General features: G+C 38.5%; 1 protein-coding gene across 1 annotated transcript in view; it reads right to left on the bottom strand.

Annotated features, from left to right (window-relative positions):
• The window catches only part of TMEM267 (transmembrane protein 267), a 53,464-nt gene extending 36,016 nt beyond the window's left edge, over positions 1–17,448 (bottom strand). Inside the window, exon 1 of the mRNA XM_032281363.1 lies at positions 17,392–17,448. The gene's annotated coding sequence lies outside the window, so the exon portion shown is untranslated. The remainder of the gene's footprint in view (positions 1–17,391) is intronic.
• Positions 17,449–19,559: the final 2,111 nt, after the last annotated feature.

Below are 19,559 nucleotides of genomic sequence, written 5' to 3'. Positions count from 1 at the left end.
TTGCAACAGCACATCAAAAAGCTTATCCACCATGATCAAGTAGGCTTCATCCCGGGGATGCAAGGCTGGTTCAACATACGCAAGTCTATAAACGTAATTCACCACATAAACAGAACCAAAAACAAAAACCACATGATTATCTCAATTGATGCAGAGAAGGCGTTTGACAAAATTCAACAGCCCTTTATGCTAAAAACACTCAATAAGCTAGGTATCAATGGAACGTATCTCAAAATAATAAAAGCTATTTATGGCAAACCAACAGCCAATATCATACTGAATGGGCAAAAACTGGAAGCATTCCCCTTGAAATGTGGCACCAGACAAGGATGCCCGCTCTCACCACTGCTATTCAATATAGTATTAGAAGTTCTAGCCAGAGCAATCAGGCAAGAAAAAGAAATAAAGGGCATTCAAATAGGAAAGGAGGAAGTCAAATTGTCTTTATTTGCAGACGACATGATTGTATATCTAGAAGACCCCATCGTCTCAGCCCCAAACCTCCTGAAACTGATAAGCAAGTTCAGCAAAGTCTCAGGATACAAAATCAATGTGCAAAAATCACATGCATTCCTATACACCAATAACAGACTTAAAGAGAGCCAAATCAAGAACAAACTTCCATTCACAATTGCCACAAAGAGAATAAAATACCTAGGAATACAACTAACAAGGAATGTAAAGGACCTCTTCAAGGAGAACTACAAGCCACTGCTCAACGAAATAAGAGAGGACACAAACAGATGGAGAAACATTCCATGTTCATGGTTAGGAAGAATCAATATCGTGAAAATGGCCATACTGCCCAAAGTAATTTACAGATTCAATGCTATCCCCATCAAGCTACCAATGACCTTCTTTATGGAACTGGAAAAAACCACCTTAAACTTCATATGGAACCAAAAGAGAGCCCGCATAGCCAAGTCAATTCTAAGCAAAAAGAACAAAGCGGGGGGCATCACACTACCAGACTTCAAACTATACTACAAGGCTACAGTAATCAAAACAGCATGGTACTGGTACCAAAACAGAGATATAGACCAATGGAACAGAACAGAGGTCTCGGAGGCAACACAACATATCTACAACCATCTGATCTTTGACAAACCAGACAAAAACAAGCAATGGGGAAAGGATTCCCTGTTCAATAAATGGTGTTGGGAAAGCTGGCTAGCCATGTGCAGAAAGCAGAAACTGGACCCCTTCCTGACACCTTACACGAAAATTAACTCCAGATGGATTAAAAACTTAAACATAAGACCTAACACCATAAAAACCCTAGAAGAAAATCTAGGCAAAACCATTCAGGACGTAGGTGTAGGCAAGGACTTCATGACCAAAACACCAAAAGCATTGACAACAAAAGCCAAAATAGACAAATGGGACCTAATCAAACTCCACAGCTTCTGCACAGCAAAAGAAACAATCATTAGAGTGAATCGGCAACCAACAGATTGGGAAAAAATTTTTGCAGTTTACCCATCTGACAAAGGGCTGATATCCAAAATTTACAAAGAACTAAAGCAGATTTACAAGAAAAAATCTAACAAGCCCATTCAAAAGTGGGCAAAGGATATGAACAGACACTTTACAAAAGAAGACATACGTGAGGCCAACAAACATATGAAAAAATGCTCATCATCACTGGTCATAAGAGAAATGCAAATCAAAACTACATTGAGATACCATCTCATGCCGGTAAGAATGGCGAACATTAAAAAATCTGGAGACAGCAGATGCGGAGAGGATGTGGAGAAGTAGGAACACTTTTGCACTGTTGGTGGGAGTGTAAATTAGTTCAACCATTGTGGAAGACAGTGTGGCGATTCCTCAAGGACATAGAAATAGAAATTCCATTTGACCCAGCAATCCCATTACTGGGTATATATCCAAAGGATTACAAATCGTTCTACTATAAGGACACGTGTACAAGAATGTTCATTGCAGCACTGTTTACAATAGCAAGGACCTGGAACCAACCCAAGTGCCCATCGACGATAGACTGGATAGGGAAAATGTGGCACATATACACCATGGAATATTATGCAGCCATCAAAAACGATGAGTTTGGGTCCTTTGTGGGGACATGGATGAACCTGGAAACCATCATTCTCAGCAAACTGACAGAGGAGCAGAAGATCAAACACCGCATGTTCTCACTCATAGGCGGGTGTTGAACGATGGGAGCACATGGACACAGGGAGGGGAGCACTACACACTGGGGTCAGTTGGGGGGAAATAGGGGAGGGACGGTGGGGGGTGGGGAGCTGGGGAGGGATAGCAGGGGGAGAAATGCCAGATGTAGGTGATGGGGAGGAAGGCAGCAAATCACACTGCCACGTGTGTTCCTATGCAACAATTTTGCATGTTCTTCACATGTACCCCAAAACCTAAAATTCAATAAAATAAATAAATGGGAAAAAAAATAAATCAATGTCTACATAAAAAAAAAAAAGAAACAATCCTAAAAGCAGCAAGAGAAAAGAAACAACATACAACAGAGCTCTAATACATTGGGCAGCAGACTTTTCAGTGGAAACCTTACAGGCTAGGAAAGAGTGGTATGACATATTAAAAGTGGTGAAGAAAAAAAACTTTTATCTTAGAATAATATGTCTGGCAAAAAAATCTTTCAAATACGAAGGTGAAATGAAAACTTTCCCAGACAAACATACACAGAGGGATTTCATCAACACCAGACCTGTCCTACAAGAAAAGCTAAAGGGAGTACTTCAATAAGAGAAAAAAGGATGTTAATAAGCAATAATAAATCATTTGAAGTTATAAAACTCACTGATAATAGTAATTACACACACACAAAAACACAGTCTATGATAACATTGTAAATGTGGAATGTAAACTACTCTTATCCTAAATGAAAGGAATAAATGATGAGCCCATCAAAACTAATGCCTACAACTTTTCAAGACATAGTACAATAAGACATAAATAGAAACATCAAAAATGTGAGGGATGAAGTTAAAGCATAGAGTTTTTAGTTTTGTTTTTGTTTGTTTGTTTATGTGAACAGCGTTAAGTTGTTATCAGGTGAAATAATGGGTTGTAAGAGTATCTGCAAACCTCATGGTAACCTCAAATCAAAAAACATACAATGAATACACAAAAAATAAAAAGCAAGAAAGTAGATTACATCTCCAGAGAAAATAATCTTCACTAAAGGAAGACAGGAAGGAAAGAAAGAAGGAAGAGGTTGTACGCAGTGGCTCACATCTAATATCCCGGCACTTTGGGAAGCCAAGGCAAGTGGATCACTTGAGGTTAGGAGTCTGAGACCAGCCTAGCCAGCATGGTGAAATCCCAGCTCTATTAAAAATACAAAAATTAGCTGGATGTAGTGGCACATGTCTGTATTTCCAGCTACTTGGGAGGCTGAGGCAGGAGAATTGCTTGAATCTGGGAGGTAGAGATTACAGTGAGCTGAGATTGCACCATTGCACTCCAGCCTGGACAACAGAGAGAGACTGTCTCAAAAAAAAGAAGAAGAAGAAGGAAGAAAAGACCACAGAAAATAAGCAGCAAAATGGCAAGAGTAAGTTGCCATTATCACTTATCAATGATAACATTGAATATAAATGGACTAACCTCTCTAATCAAAAGCCATAGAGTGGCCAAATGGATGAAAAACCAAGACCTATTGATCTGTTACCTACAAGAAACAGAGTTCATCTATAAAGACACACATCGACTGAAAATAAAGGATGGGAAAAGATAGTCCCTGCTAATGGAAGCCAAAAAGGAGCAGGAGTGCTATACTTATATTAGAAAAAATGGATTTCAAGACAAAAAGTGTAAGAGACAAGGTCACTGTATAATGACAAAAAAGTAATTTCAATAAAAGGATAAAACAATTTTAAATATATGTGCACCCAACACAGCAACACCCAGATATATAAAAGAAATATTATTAGAGCTAAAGAGAGAGATAGGCCCCAATATAATACTAGCTAGAGCCTTCAACACCCCACTTTTGGCATTGGACAGATCTTCCAGACAGAAATTCAACAAAGAAACATCATACTGTGAAAGGAAAATATCTTGGGTCCTTTCAAACTTGGAACTGTTCCAGGCAAATCTGCCTCCCATTCTGTTTGAGTCATCCCTTTGCTCACAGAGACAGATGCATATTCTGATTGCCTTCTTTGGATAGATTTATCAGGAACTCAAATGAATGCAACCATCTGTCTCACCTGTGACCTGGAATCCCCCAGTTGGGGGTGGGGGTTACTTTGTGCTGTTTCTGTCTTTCTGGATGGAACTAATGTACTTCTTACATATTGATTGATGTTTCATGTCTCCCTAAAATGTATAAAACCAAGCTGTGCCCCCACCACCTTGGGCACATGTCATCAGTACTTCCTGAAGCTTTGTCATGGGTGTATCCTCAACCTTGGCAAAATAAACTTTCTAAATTAACTGAGACCTGTCTCAAATTTTTGGGGTTCACAAGACTTAATCTGCACTACAGATCAAAGTGATCTAATAAATATTTACAGAACATTTCATCTAAGAGCTGCAGAATATACATTCTTTTCCTCAGCATATGGATATTCTTGGGGATATGCTATATAAAACAAGTCTTAAAACATTTTAAAAAATTGAAATAATATCAAGCATCTTCCTGGGCCACAGTGGAATAAAATTAGAAATTAATAACAAGATAAATTTTGGAAACTATACAAATACATGGAAATAAAACAATATTTTCCTGAATGACGAGTGAGTCAACGAAGAAATTAAGAAGAAAATTTAAAAATTTCATGAAACAAATAATAATGGAAACATAACATACCCATATAAAAATCTATGAGATATGGCAAAAGTGGTACTGAGGTAAGTTTACAGTTATAAATGCCTACATCAAAAAAAGAGGAACTTTATATGAACAATCTAACAGTGCATCTTAACTAGAAAAGCAAGGGCAAACCAAGTCCAAAATTAGTAGAGGAAAAGAAATAATAAAGATCAGAGAAGATATAAATGAAATTGAAGTGAAAAAAGTACAAAAGATTAATGAAACAGAAGGGGTTTTTTTGACAAGTTAAACAAAGACACATCAAAAAAGAAAACTACAGGCCAATATCTCTGATGAATATTGATGTAAAAATTCTCAATAAAATACTATAGCAAACTGAATTCACCAATACATTAGAAAGATTATTCATCACGACCAACTGGGATTTATCCCTGGAATGCAAGGATGGTTCAACATATGCGAATCAATCAGTGTGATACACCATATCAACAGAATGAAGGGCAAAAACCATATGATCATTTCAATAGATGCTAAAAAAGGGCTAGATAAAATTCAACATTTGTTTTAAAAACCCCAAAAATAACTGTGTATAGAAGGAACATGCCTCAACATAATAGAAATTGTATATGACAGATCCACAGCTAGTAGCACACTATGACAGGAAGTCTTGGGACCCCCAACTCACTAAGTCGAGAGAAAAGTCAAGTTGGGAACTATGTCAGGCAAACCTGCCTCCCACTTTATTCTCAAATAAGATAGCTACAGAGATAAAAAGCTACATACCTCCCTCACAATTTGCCCACAAGGAACTTCCTTGTGGACCTCAAGATCTTTACCCTGAAACAGTTTCACTGAATTTCACTCTGGTAATGTAAACTGATGGCTTATCTTCAGAGGTGCAGGACAGTAAATCATCCCCTGCTCATCTGAGAGAAATGCATATCTGATTGCTTCCTCTGCCCTATTTATGTAAAAATGCAGATTCACTGAACCAGACAAAATTGTGTATTCAGTGAAAGGCTGGGACAGGACTCAAAATAACGCAGCAACCTTTTATCTCATATCTACCTAAGACCTGGAAGCCTTCCCTTTGAGTTTTCCCACCTTTCCAGAAGGAACCAACATACATCTTTTTTTTTTTTTTTTTTCCAGATGGAGTCTCATTCTGCTGCCCAGGCTGGAATGCAGTGGTGCAATCTCAGCTCACTGCAACCTCCGCCTCCCAGGTTCAAGTGATTCTCATGCCTCAGCCTTCAGAGTAACTGGTATTACAGGAGTGTGCCACCATGCCCAGCTAATTTTTGTGTTTTTAGTAGAGTTGGGATTTCACCATGTTGGCCAGGCTGGTCTTGAACTCCTGACCTCAAGTGATCTACCACCTCAGCCTCCCAAAGTGCTGGGACTACAGGTTTAAGCCACTGTGCTCGGCCCCAACATACATCTTACACATACTGACTGATGTCTCATGAATCCCAAAATGTATAAAAGCAGGCTGTACCCTGAACACTTTGGGCACATGTCATCAGGACCTCCTGAGACTGTTTCACGGGCACATCCTTAACCGTGGCAAAATAAACTTCCTAAACTGTTTGAGACCTGTCTCAAATATTTTGCATTCACAACACTGAATAGGGGAAAATTGAAAGCTTTTCCTCTAAGATCTGGAACAAGACAAGGATGCCCATTGTCACTACTGTTATTCAACAGTAATAGACAACCTAGCTAGAGCAATCAGATAAGAGAAAGATATAAAGGATATCCAAATTGGAAAGGATGAAGTCAAATTACCCTGTTTGTAGATGATATGACGTTATATATGGAAAAACCTAAAGATGCCAAAAGAAAACTATTAAAAGTATTAAACTAGAAAAGCATGAGCAAACCACGCCCAAAATTAGTAGAAGAAAAGAAATAATAAAGGTCAGAGAATAAATAAATAAAATAGAAATAAAAAAAATACAAAAGATCAATGAAACACAAGGCTGATTTTTTGGAAAGTTAAACAAAATTGACAAACCTTTAGCCAGACTAAGAAAAAAAGAGGGAAGATAAAAGAGAGAAGCTAAACAAGTTTAGTAAATTTGCAGGATACAAAAGCAACATACAAAATCACTAGCATTTTTACATGCCAATATTGAACAAAGTGAAACAAATTTTGAAAGTAATCCCATTTATGATAGCTACACATAAAATTAAATACCTAAAAATTAACTTAACCAAAGAAGTGAAAGATCTCTATAATGAAAACTATAAAAGAGTGAAGAAAGAAATTTAAGAGGACACCAAAAAAAATGGAAAAATATTCCATGTTCATGGACTGGAAGAATCAATATTGTTAAAATGTCCATACTACCCAAAACAATCAATAGATTCAATGCAATCCCTATCAAAATACCAATAACATTCTTCACAGAAATAGAAAAAAAATCCTAAAATTTATATGGACCCACAAAAGGACCAAAGCTGCCCTAGGCAAAAAGAACAAAACTGGAAGAATCACATTACTTGATTTCAAATTATACTACAGAGCTATAGTAACCAAAACAGCATGGCTCTGGCATAAAAACAGACACATCAGCCAATGAAACAGAATAGAGAACCAAGAAACAAATCTGCATGCCTATAGTGAACTAATTTTTGACAAAGCTGCCAAGAACATACACTGGGAAAAAGACAGTCTATTCAACAAATGGTACTGGGAAAACTAGATATGTATATGCAGAAGAATGAAAGTAGACCCCATCTCACACCATATTCAAAAATCAAATCAAAATGAATTAAAAACTTAAATCTAAGACTTCAAACTATAAATGACTATAAGAAAACATTGGGGAAAATCTCCAGGTCATTGATGTGGGCAAAAATTTCTTGAGCAATACCTCTCAAGCACAGGTCACCAAAACAAAACTGGATGAATGGGATCACATCAGGCTAAAATGCTTTTGCACAGCAAAGGATACGATCAGTGAAATAAAGAAAAAAACACAGAGAATGGGAAAAAATATTTGCAAATTACCCATTTCACAAAGGAGTATTAACCAGAATATATAAGGAGCCCAAACAACTTTATAGTTGAAAAAAATCTCATAATCTAATCAAAAATAGGCAAAAGATTTGAATAGACATTTCTCAAATGAAGACATACAAATGGCAAACAGGCATATGAAAAGGTGCTCAACATTTTTGATCATCAGAGAAATGCAAATCAAAACTATAGTGAGATATCATCTCCTGCAGTAAAAATGGCTTATATTCACAAGACAGGCAATAAAGAAAGCTGATGAGGATATTGAGAAAAGGGAGCCCTTGTACATTGTTGGTGGGAATGTAAATTAGTACAGCCACTATGGAGAACAGTTTGGGGGTCTCTCAAAAAACTAAAAATTGAGCTACCACATGATCCAGCAATTCCACTGCTGGGTATATACCCAAAAGAAATGAAATCAGTATATCAAAGAGATATCTGCACTCCTATGTTTCTTGCAGCATTGTTTACAATAGCAAAGATTTGGAAGCAAACTAAGTGTCTATCAACATATGAATGGGTAAAGAAAATGTGGTACATACACACAATGTACTATACTATTCAGCCATAAGAAAGAATGAGATCCAATTATTTGCAACAACCTGAATGGAAGTGGAGAACATTTTGTTAAGTGAAATAAGTTAGGCACAGAAAGACAAACATCACATGTTCTCACTTACTTGTGGGATCTAAATATCAAAATAATTGAGCGCATGGACATAGAGTAGAAGGATCATTACCAGAGGCTGGTTAGGGTTATGGGGGTTGGGGGCAGCAGGGGGTGGTGGGGATGGTTAATGGTTACAAAAAAATAGGAAGGATGAATAATATCTACTACTTGATAGCACAACAAGGTAACTACAGTCAATAATAACTTAATTGTACATTTTAAAATAAAGAATGTAACTGGATTGTTTATAGCTGAAAGAATAAATGTCTAAGGGAATGGATACCCCATTCTCCATGATGTGCTTATTTCACATTACATGCCTATATCAAAACATCTCATGAACTCCATATCTATCTATCTATATATCTATATATGTATACACACACACAGACACTATGTACCCACAAAAATTAAAAATTGAAAAAAATTCACCACTTAACCACAAGAAAACTTCAACAAAATTAAAAAAATGAAAACATTCAGGCTACATTATCTGACTACATGCAATATAATTCATCACATTTTAACAGGTTAAAAAAATTACATGGTGGTGCAAGTAATACCTTTAGATCCAAAAGACTTGCCTATCTTTCAAGTATTTATTCTCTGTAAACATTTCAGGAAAGAAAATAAAAGCTCAGAGATTAAAGACTTTGTCTACTTTGTTTATCATTACATCTTCAGTACCTAGTAAGGGCTAAATCAATATTTGTTAAATGAATCAATGGAAAAGTATCATATATTGTATCTGTTTTGCAGCAGGTATTACATATTAAATACTTAGAAAGGATTCAGTAAAATGTAACATCCATTCCTGTGAATTTGCATTTTTAGTAAGTATGCATATCAAGTAAGTCTTATGCTCACTAAACATTGAGAACCAATAATTTACAAAGAATGATGAAAATATTTGGTTTAGGAATGAAAATGATGAAAACCCAGAAACATTGCCTTAAAAGTCAGAAACAGTATAGCTATTATAACATTGTTCTGGCAGTTTTAATCAATGTAATGAGGAAAAAGAATAAAGGCAGGAGATGGAGAGAAGAAAACATATCATTACATGGACAGGAGATGGAGGGAAGAAAATGTATCATTACGTTATTAGGAAGAAAAAGATAATTACATTAGTTTGCAGGTGAAATGACTGCCTACCCAAGAGAACCAACAGAAAACTTGGAATTTAAGTTGAAAAATGTGGTTTTTCAAGATATGAACTAAAATAATTTTTCAATATAATAGCAATAATCGTCAGAATAAAGATGGGAAAATGAACATTCACAACAGCAACACAAAATACCAAGAATTAAAATAGCAAGAATTAAACTAAACAAGGAATGCATATGAAGAAAATGATAAAACTTTATTAAAAGATGAAAAAGATCAATTAACTAGAGCTCTAGTCTCTTTCTACTATATCAACTCAGCTAAGTTGGACTTAAAAACATTTCCCAGATTTCTTTCCTTACATAGTTCTGTGTACTGCTGGCTACAGTAGACATTATGTGGAAGTCACAAATGAAGCAACGTTATCTTTTACACTGCGAAGGTCAATGCAGAGCATGTTGTGAAGGTTGCATGTGCTGCTGATCTGTTAGCTCACCTTGCTGGCATGGGGAAGAAGCTGGACCTGCAGCTCCTTCAACGCCCATCAGACCTTCTCTTCACTTCTGCAAATCCTGGGCCCAAAGTGCAGCTCTGACATCAAGTGTCATCCTCTCCTGCAGGTTACCCAAGCAACTAAACTAGGGTTGGTGAGAGGCTGATGCAGGTTCCATTGGTCCCCAAGGGTTTCAGTTTGTCCTTGGTCTCATCCACATCCGGTATCCCTGCCTGACTGTCAGTCTAGCTGGTCTGCAGCAACTTCAGGCTGAACAAGACTAGGAGGCAACAGTCTGTAGATTGCTCTACTACCTCCCACAATTCCACAGGTCTTTAGCTCACAAAGTAGTTCTGCTTCTTTGATGGATCCTAACTGATACACAAGCCAGACCGTTCTCTTGCATAAGAAGACAACGTTGGGCCGGGCACAGTGGCTCATGCCTGTAATCCCAGCACTTTGGGAGGCTGAGGCAGGCAGATCACCTGAGGTCAGGAGTTCGAGACCAGCCTGACCAACATGGGGAAACTCTGTCTCTACTAAAAATACAAAAATTAGCCAGGTGTGGTGGCACATGCCTGTAATCCCAGCTACTTGGGAGGCTGAGGCAGGAGAATCGCTTGGTCCCGGGAGGCAGAGGTTGCAGTGGGCCGAGATCACGCCATTGCATTCCAGCCTGGGCAACAACAGTGAAATTCTGCCTCATTAAAAAAAAAAAAAAAAAAAAAGACAACATTGGTGGTGTTATTCTCTCCAAATTAATCTATAAATATAATGTAATGTCAATCAAAATCCTAAAGGGATTTTCTTCTAGGAACTTCACAAAATAATTTAAAATTTTATTTGAAAGAGTACATGCTAACAAATTTTTGAAAAAAAGTAGTGTAATGTGAGTACTGAAAGGTGCATACAAAATCAAGAACCAGACCCAGTATGTATATGGTGGGGAGAAATGTGTACATAATTCCAAACTGGTAGAGGAATTATGCATTATTTAACCCAGGTCTCGTTATCAGTTAGGATTCTAAGTGCAAGGAAGGGCAAAATATTTGGTAAAAACATTTTTGTACAAGTAAAAAAAAAAATTTTAAATTTTTGGGGCCAGGTGTGGTAGCTTCCACCTGTAAAGCCAGCACTTTGTGAGGCCAAGGCGGGAGGACTGCTTGAGGCCAGGAGTTTTAGACCAGCCTGGGCAACACAGACAGTCTGTACTAGAAAAAAAAAAAAAATTGCCAGGCGTGGTGGTATACACCTGTAGTCCTAGTTACTCGGGAGGCTGAAGTGGAAGGATCACGTGTCCAGGAATGTGAAGCTGCAGGAATGAACTATGATCACCCTATTTCACTTCAGTCTAAGTGACAGGGTGAGACCCTGTCTGAAAAACAACAAAAATAAATAAGGATATTGGGAAATTACAGACTTGTCAGGTTTTAAAAACCAGGCTTCAAAACTATCCCTCAAGAACTTCAGTCAAAACAACACCAGACAACTGGTCTGATGATCTCCCTGCCATGAAGCCTAGCTTGCACTGCCCAAACTCCTGTCACCAGATATTACCAATGGCACTGCTGCCAGGGCTGTCCTATCTGCTGCTGCTATAAAAGATTCTTGACAGTATTTATTTCCTTGCTCTCAACACAAAATTCGGAGTGGGGCAAGGTATGTGTCTAATTGGCTAAGTCTAGGTCACATGGCCACGCCCAAGCTGCGAGGCTGGAGAAGAAAGTACAGTATATGGCCTTTTCAGTATATACAGACAGTCTCGGCCTACGATGGTTCAATCTATTATTTTTTGACTCTACAGTGGGTTTGTGAGCATTAATGTATTTTCAACTCATGAAATTTTTGACTTACAATGGGTTTATCAGGACATGACACCATCACAAGTAAAGGAACACCTGTATAGAAGAACATGGGTTCTATCTTCCTTCACAATGGATTGGAAGAAGAACCACCCAAATATATTATATTGAACAGGAAACGACCTGTCTATACTGGTAATCAGTAGGTAGAAAAGGCTATAATTACTAAATACCACTGAAGAAAATCGATCATCAGACAAAACCTAGACTGGATAATCAACTTTCAGTGTGCATATGTAATTATATATATAACTTTAGATTTTAAAATGTCACACCCATATGTTTCTCTGATTAAATTAAGAAAGGGAATCAGTTTGGTTGATTACTTGCCTGGAAAACTTTCATGGTTAGATAGCTTTTGTAATCAACTGTGTTATCAAATTTAGGATATTTATATGAATTTGTAAACAGAATTCTATATAGTCCAGCTAGCTAGAGGAGCTCAAAATTATTTTTAAAAATCTGATAGGCATGACTATACAATAATGTAAAGCTTCTGTATGGCAAAATTAAAGACAGATAAATGGAGGAAATTTAGAACATTTATGACAGAGAAAGATTAGTAGCCCTAATGTATTAAGGGCTCTTAAAATTAATTTAAAAAATAAGCATTCCAATAATAATGTGGGCAGTGTACATACAAAGACAATTTGGAAAAGAAATACAAATGGTCAAAAAATATGAAAAGATTTCAGCTTTATTAGTAATCAGTTGAATTCAAATTAAAACAATGAGATTTCAATGTAAGACTGACAAAAGATTACTAATATTCTGCGTTAGTAGGAGTAGGGAAATAATGATCACTCTCAAAGATTATTAGCAAGAGTATAAAGTAGTATAACTTTTCTATTGGTCAATTTGACTATGAATCAAAAACCATAAAAAAAAAGCATACACTTTTGAGGCTACATTTCCAATTCTAGGAAACTAAGGAAATAATTAGATAAATATGAAGAGCTATATATGAATGTTCAGCATAGCATTGCTTACAAGAAAAAATTTAAAACAATATATATGTCTAAAATATTGCACTAGTGAAATAAATTCCATAAATACACAGTCATTAAAAAATACTTATTCTCATATTTACTGACCTAGAAAGATGTTCAGTAAATATTAAATTTTAAGGGTAGCCTATAAAATAATATGTAAAAAATTACATTTTTGTTAAAACATATATACAGGTATATTAAAAAATCTGGAAGTCTGATCATTTGGTTTATTTTTCAGTGGTGGGCTAGAAATATAATCATTACTTTTTTCTTTATTTTGAATTTTTGAAAAATTTCAAAGTCTTACTATTATGACCATAAAATCAATAAAGCTACTTTGAAAATTTGAAGCCAGAAGTAATTAAACAACTCATACTTGATTATTAAAGTCAGCCTCTTAAAAGTGTAATTTTAAAAATGTAATAAAAATTTTTTTGGCCGGGCGCGGTGGCTCAAGCCTGTAATCCCAGCACTGTGGGAGGCCGAGGCGGGTGGATCACGAGGTCAAGAGATCGAGGCCATCCTGGTCAACATGGTGAAACCCCGTCTCTACTAAAAATACAAAAAATTAGCTGGGCATGGTGGCGTGTGCCTGTAATCCCAGCGACTCAGGAGGCTGGGGCAGGAGAATTGCCTGAACCCGGGAGGCGGAGGTTGCGGTGAGCCGAGATCGCGCCATTGCACTCCCGCCTGGGTAACAAGAGCGAAACTCCCTCTCAAAAAAAAAAAAAAAAAAAAAAAATTTTTTTAACATTATACACATATATTAACAAACATGTTAACTATATAACACTAATTGGTATTAATAAAATTACACCCAATCTCATAAATCAAATTTATGGTATAATATAAAAACAATTTGTTCATAGTTATGTAATAAGACACAAGAAAAGTCCATATTAAAGATTTCTATATCTTCACGTGAAATAACTTACGCAGATTCCTTATGTGAAGAATACTTACTATGCAGATAACTATTGTTTACATGATAATGGAGTCAACAACAATCCTCATTCTTGGTCATTTGCAATAATGAAAATTGTTCTCTAAAGCACTAAGATGGATTATTTTCTAAAGATTCTTCCAGGGTCTGGAAATAATGACTTTCAAGTACTCTCAACCAAGAGATGTGACCAAAATGCAAAAAAATGCAAAAGATGCCTCCATTACACAGTGATGAATCCTTTCTATAAAGCACAGTCATGAATCCTTTCTATAAACCAGGATTTATAGCATCACGAATTATGAATCGTCTCCTTTAGAAAATAAACATTCAACACCTGAATGGATAAAGAGGTCAACATATTTAAATATTTAATGCATATAACTTTAAAGTTGATTAAATGTCCCTTTGAACATTATCCACTTAGCTGGACTGAAACTGGGACACTGAAAACTTGAATTAATGGCCAACCCCGAGCAGCAGCAGCAGTGTAAGCAGCAATATTCCCCTCCTTCAGTAAGGTATGGCCTGTAAGTTAGCCCTAAGGGGAAAGAAGGCCATTCAGGTATGAGAAGAACCTAGGCTGGGCACAGGACTACACAGATGCCCAACTAAACCCATGTTTATGTATACATTTAATCACAAATTTTCTTTTCCTGTCTTAGAGACAAAATCTTACTCTGTCGCCCAGGCAAGAGTGCAGTGGCACGGTCCTAGCTCACTGCAGCCTCTAACACCTAGGCTTAAGCAACTCTCCTGACTCAGCCTCCTGAGTAGCTGGAACTACAGGCAAGTGCCACCAAGCTTGGGTAATTTTTTCTTTTTCTTTTTTTTGAAGAGATAGGGTCCCTCTATGTTGTTCAGGCTGGTCTCAAATTCCTGGCCTCAAGTGATCCTCCTGTCTCAGCTTCCCAAAGCACTGAGATTACAGGAGTGAGTCACTGAGCCTGATCTAATTACAAATTTATTTTCAACTCTCGTTCCAGAAGGAAGACAAAAATAAAAAGCCAATATCCACCTAACTGCAAATTTCACGATGTCCTTATAAAGCCAGGGCACTGTATCTTCTTTCACTCAGGGAGCAATTTTAAATAAAATAATTACAATATATATTTAAATGTTAATAACCTTACTTTTTGTTTGACAAGGTTGCTCTGTCACCTAAGCTGAAGTGTAGTGGCATGATCATAGCTCACTGTAACCTTGAACTCATGGGCTCCTGCTTCTGCCTCCTAAGTAGCTAGGACTACAGAAATGCACAACTATACTTGGCTAATTTTTTGTTTTTTAAATGTTTTGTAGAGATGGGGGTCTCACTGTGTTGACCAGGCTGGTCTTCAACTCCTGGCCTCAAGTAATCCTCCCACCTTGGCCTCCCAAAGTGCTGGGACTACAGGCATAAACCACCATGCCCAAACTACTAACCCTACATTTTACATGATAAGTTCAGATTTTAAAAGGATTAGTTGGCTAATAAAGTGTCATGAGCAAAGCAAAAAATCAAAAGATTATTTGAACTTACATGACGATTCAAATTTAAAGCGACCTCAAAAAGCAAAATTTACTGTTTACAAATAACTGTATCATGGTTTATGAATAGGAACACATATATTATACATAATGGGTATAATATGAATGCATTTTATCATTGGAAAGTACAAAACAGCTTGTTTGATCAAAGAGGAAGGAAAAGCTCATAGTGAACTTGAAAACATCTTTCAGCCCCAGTCAAGCCTTCAGATGCCCACAGCCACTGCCGACATGCTGACTGCAACTTCATGAGACCCTGGGCCAGAACTACCCAGCTAAGTCTTGACCACACAGAAAGAATGAAATTATTGTTCACTATTTTATGCCTCTAAGTTTTGGTGTTATTTGTTATGCAGTAGATTCCGAGAACAGTACTATTCCTATTTTTAAGAACGGTATAATTGCACTTCCAGAACCCACACTTCTGGCATCTATTCTACTCCAACTACTGGTGCAGATATTTAACATCTGGCTTAGATTCTGAGTATTAGAGAAAGAAAAATTTACTAAGTGTTCTTCCTGTATTACTCATTGTCTCTGAAGAATACACCTAAGTGTACTCATTTTTTTGCTTAAACTTTTTCTTTCCTTTTCCACTTCTTATTCCTCCTCCTACAAATAAAACGAATTCCTGAATCTCCTAAATTCATAAGCCTTAAGTTTATTTTACATATTCACTTTGAGAAGATTTCTTAAGAGTAGTGATTATAATTTTCTTTTAAACTTGTCATGCATAAAATCCAATGTGCTCAAGGATTAAATATTCCATTTTACTAATACAAGGGGTAAGCACATAATCAATCCTCAGCCTATGAACTAAAGATACTGTTTGGGATGACTTCTCTGACATAATCGACATATAAATTTCTTCCTATGACTTGTAGAAGCTACTTTCTGCCATGGCCAAACTTTGTCACACTCCATCCGCCTTATAGCAAATGCCACTAACTTTGGGACCTTCGGAGTATACATAGCAGTACCCTTCTCCTTCCTGAATTCCACAAACATATAATTAGCTGGTCACTTTAATTATACGTTATCTTGTATTGTTTGCTAATAATCTCTTAGGCATTATTTCTGTCAAAACAAATAGCTGATAAATTCTCTAAGTAAATGTCATTTGTTTTAACTTTCTCTCTCCCCACCGACCTTACAAATTATATGCAAAAACGTAAGGTCAAAACTAGTCCAAATTCCAGAAACGGCCTTTATTATTCTTTACCAGTAAGTCCTCTTCACTGTAGTTGCTGTGAAACTTAATAATTTAATTTCTTTAATGGAAAAATATCAAAGCAGATGCCAAATCTGATGCAATTGACAAAGAAAGGAAACATAAATCTTGCTTACTTTCGCTGAAGCTTTTTATAGCCATCAGATGTCTGCACTTAAAATGTTTAATTCCTGTGCCCATTACGAATAAAACAAAATTCTGAATTTCAACATGTTTGAAGCCTCGGAAGTTCCCACACATCCTTTTCTGAGGCTACTGTGATGCAATAATTTTTAAAATGTCATTTAAAAAAATGGACCAAGCCGCAGGGAAGGGACCATGTCACACTTTCAGCATTCAAGCCTCAAGAGCTCCGGGAAGCGAAGAGCTCTTACACCGGTTAAGGATAGCAATGGGCTCCTCCTTCAAGACCCCCGGAACCCTACGCTTGGACAGAAAAAGGCTAGGGGCGCGGAGCCTAGGCGGAGGGCTGGGGTCTAGGGGGATCTAGAAACAGGGCGAAGTCGGAGGGCGGCGCCAGGACTCCTCGCAGACCCTAGGGCCGCGGGACAGTGTCAGCTCGTGGGTCACACGCACCCAGCAGGCTCCTGGCTCCCGCGTGCCTGACGTTCCAGCATGCCCTCCCACCCGCAACCAGACCCTCCAGACATCAGACTCCGATGGTCCGCGTCTGCGGTCTCCCACCTCAGCACGCAGTGCTGCGGCGCCCACCCCGCCCCCTCCCCCGCCCACCCAGTCCCTCGCGGAGGCTCAGCCGTACCCACCCCGGGCTCTCAGAGTTCAAACAAGCAGCAGCTCCAGCAGCAGCCCCGCCCCTGTCCTCCGCCCCTTGGTCGGCACCATAGAGATGTCGGCTGCCGGCCAGAGCGGCTTCAGACCCGAGCGTCGGCCGAGAGGATGCCGGGATACTGGGCAGCTCCAAACCGAAAGGAAGCCACACGAGTGCTGTTTGGTGCAGTGGGTAGATACCCCGAGTTTCTCCTCGCCCACCCTAGACTCCGACCCCCAAAAAGAAACTTTTGGGTCGTCTGGGTGAGAGGAGAGAAGTGCCTTGTTAGTTTCCTTTTGTCAGACCTTAGGATTCGTTTCTTATTTTGGCCGGAGCCGTGCCACAAACGTTTCCGACTTCCCCACGTGGGGACAGAGAAGTGTCCTCCCGAATGCCAGGCGCACAGGCTTTACTGCGAGACGCTTGAGCTAGGAGGCTCGGCCGTCGGGTCTCGAAGGTCCAGCGATACTGCTAACGTCCTTCCGTGAATCCCTTAAGGTGCGCAACGGAGCTTTTCACCAAACTGAGGGACCGCGAGACCTCGCAGACCCGCCGCTCCTCGGTAGCACTTCATCGCCCCCTTGGGGATTTCTTGATAATTCTTTGCCACGATGAGGGCGGATGTTGTGGAGCTACTGTTTGTGGACCCAAGTAGCATAACTAGAACACATAATCATGACGACTAAATCCTCAGGAGTCGAAAAAGCAACTCCATACAGGGTAGTTTGACCCTAACTAAATCGCGATCACAAGAGTTTGTTTACTGGACTGTGGCTAGGTCCCGTCCCGTCCCTGCCTCAGAGTGGTGGCTGCTGTCAGCACCAAGGAGATACCAGCTGGACGTTTGATTATAGGAATCATGGGCCCAAAAGAAGAGGCCCAAGGAGGGACATTCTTCTTTCCCTTTTCTACCTACAGTTTCTTAAATCAAGTGTCAGATGGAAAGCAAGTGCATCAAGGGGTGGGATCATCGTAATTACACAGTTGAAGAAGACCACAGAAAATGCTTCAATCTCAAGGCAAACTCCTAGGCCACCCCCTGAATTTCAGAGTTTCTCAATCATAGAACTCACTTCTTGTCACACTCTTGGTTTTTAGCCAATGTAAAAGACTCAACTGACAGGGAAAATTAAACACATTTTAACCCCCACATACCTTAAAGAGAATTAAAAATATCTCTCAGCAAATGTAGTTATGATTTTGAGTGCTTTTAGCCATATTAAGCACAATTTTTCTCAGTTGAATGCAGCAATAATTTGGCATTACCCTTTTGGCAGCGTGGAACAAGTCTTACAGGCCTTATGGAGCTGTTGAGGAACAACATAGATGGCTTCATGCAAACCCAAACAATGTAATAATAGTTCTTTTCTCTATAGTCAGTCTACTGCCTGGAGATGCTTATTCATTTCTTTTTTCTATTTTTTTTTTTCTTTTGAGACAGGGTCTCCCTCTGTTATCTAGGCTGGAATTCAGTGGCGCAATCATAGCTCACTGCAGCCTTGACCTCCTGGGCTCAAGGGATTCTCTGGCCTCAGCCTCTGGAGTAGCTGGGACCACAGTCACATGCCATCTCGCAGGTAACTTTTAAGTTTTTTGTAGAGATAGGTATTTCGCTATGTTGCCCAGACTGGTGTTGAAGTCCTGGGCTCAAGTGATCCCCCGCTCCTTGGCTTCTCAAAGTGTTGGGGTTACAGGTGTGAGCCACTGTGCCCAGCTTACTGATTCATTTATACAACACAAACTGAGTGCTCTCAGTGGGTTACAGAATGACTGTGGAGCTCAAGTTTTACCGTAGGGTGTAAACTACAAGGAAACAAGCTAGACAGATTGTAGTAAGTAGTATAAAGGAAGTAAATAGGGTGATGTGTTAGGCTTGGGAGAGGCTAACTTTAGTTAGTTATTAAGGGAGGCCCTTATGAGGAAGTGGCACTTGTTTGAGAATTGAAATGTGATGGAATCCAGTGTCAGAGGAACTATATAAAATGGCATTGTGTCCCTTTAACTTAGTGACATCACTCCTGATCTACGCTCTTTTCTCTCCATTTTTCTCCTTGTTTTCTCTGTTACTGCTTGCCTTTTATTTGAAGAGCCAGGTCTTTTATAGGAATCAGAAAGAACATTTTCTGGTTGTCTTTGGTGTAATCTTTACATTTTTATAGATGT

Source organism: Sapajus apella, unplaced genomic scaffold (genome assembly GCF_009761245.1).
Source record: "Sapajus apella isolate SASKATOON/1434 unplaced genomic scaffold, GSC_monkey_1.0 scaffold1, whole genome shotgun sequence".
In the NCBI taxonomy this organism is placed as follows: Eukaryota; Metazoa; Chordata; class Mammalia; order Primates; family Cebidae; genus Sapajus; species Sapajus apella.
Note: the sequence above shows the minus strand (reverse complement) of the source record. Positions and strands in the feature narration are given on the sequence as shown.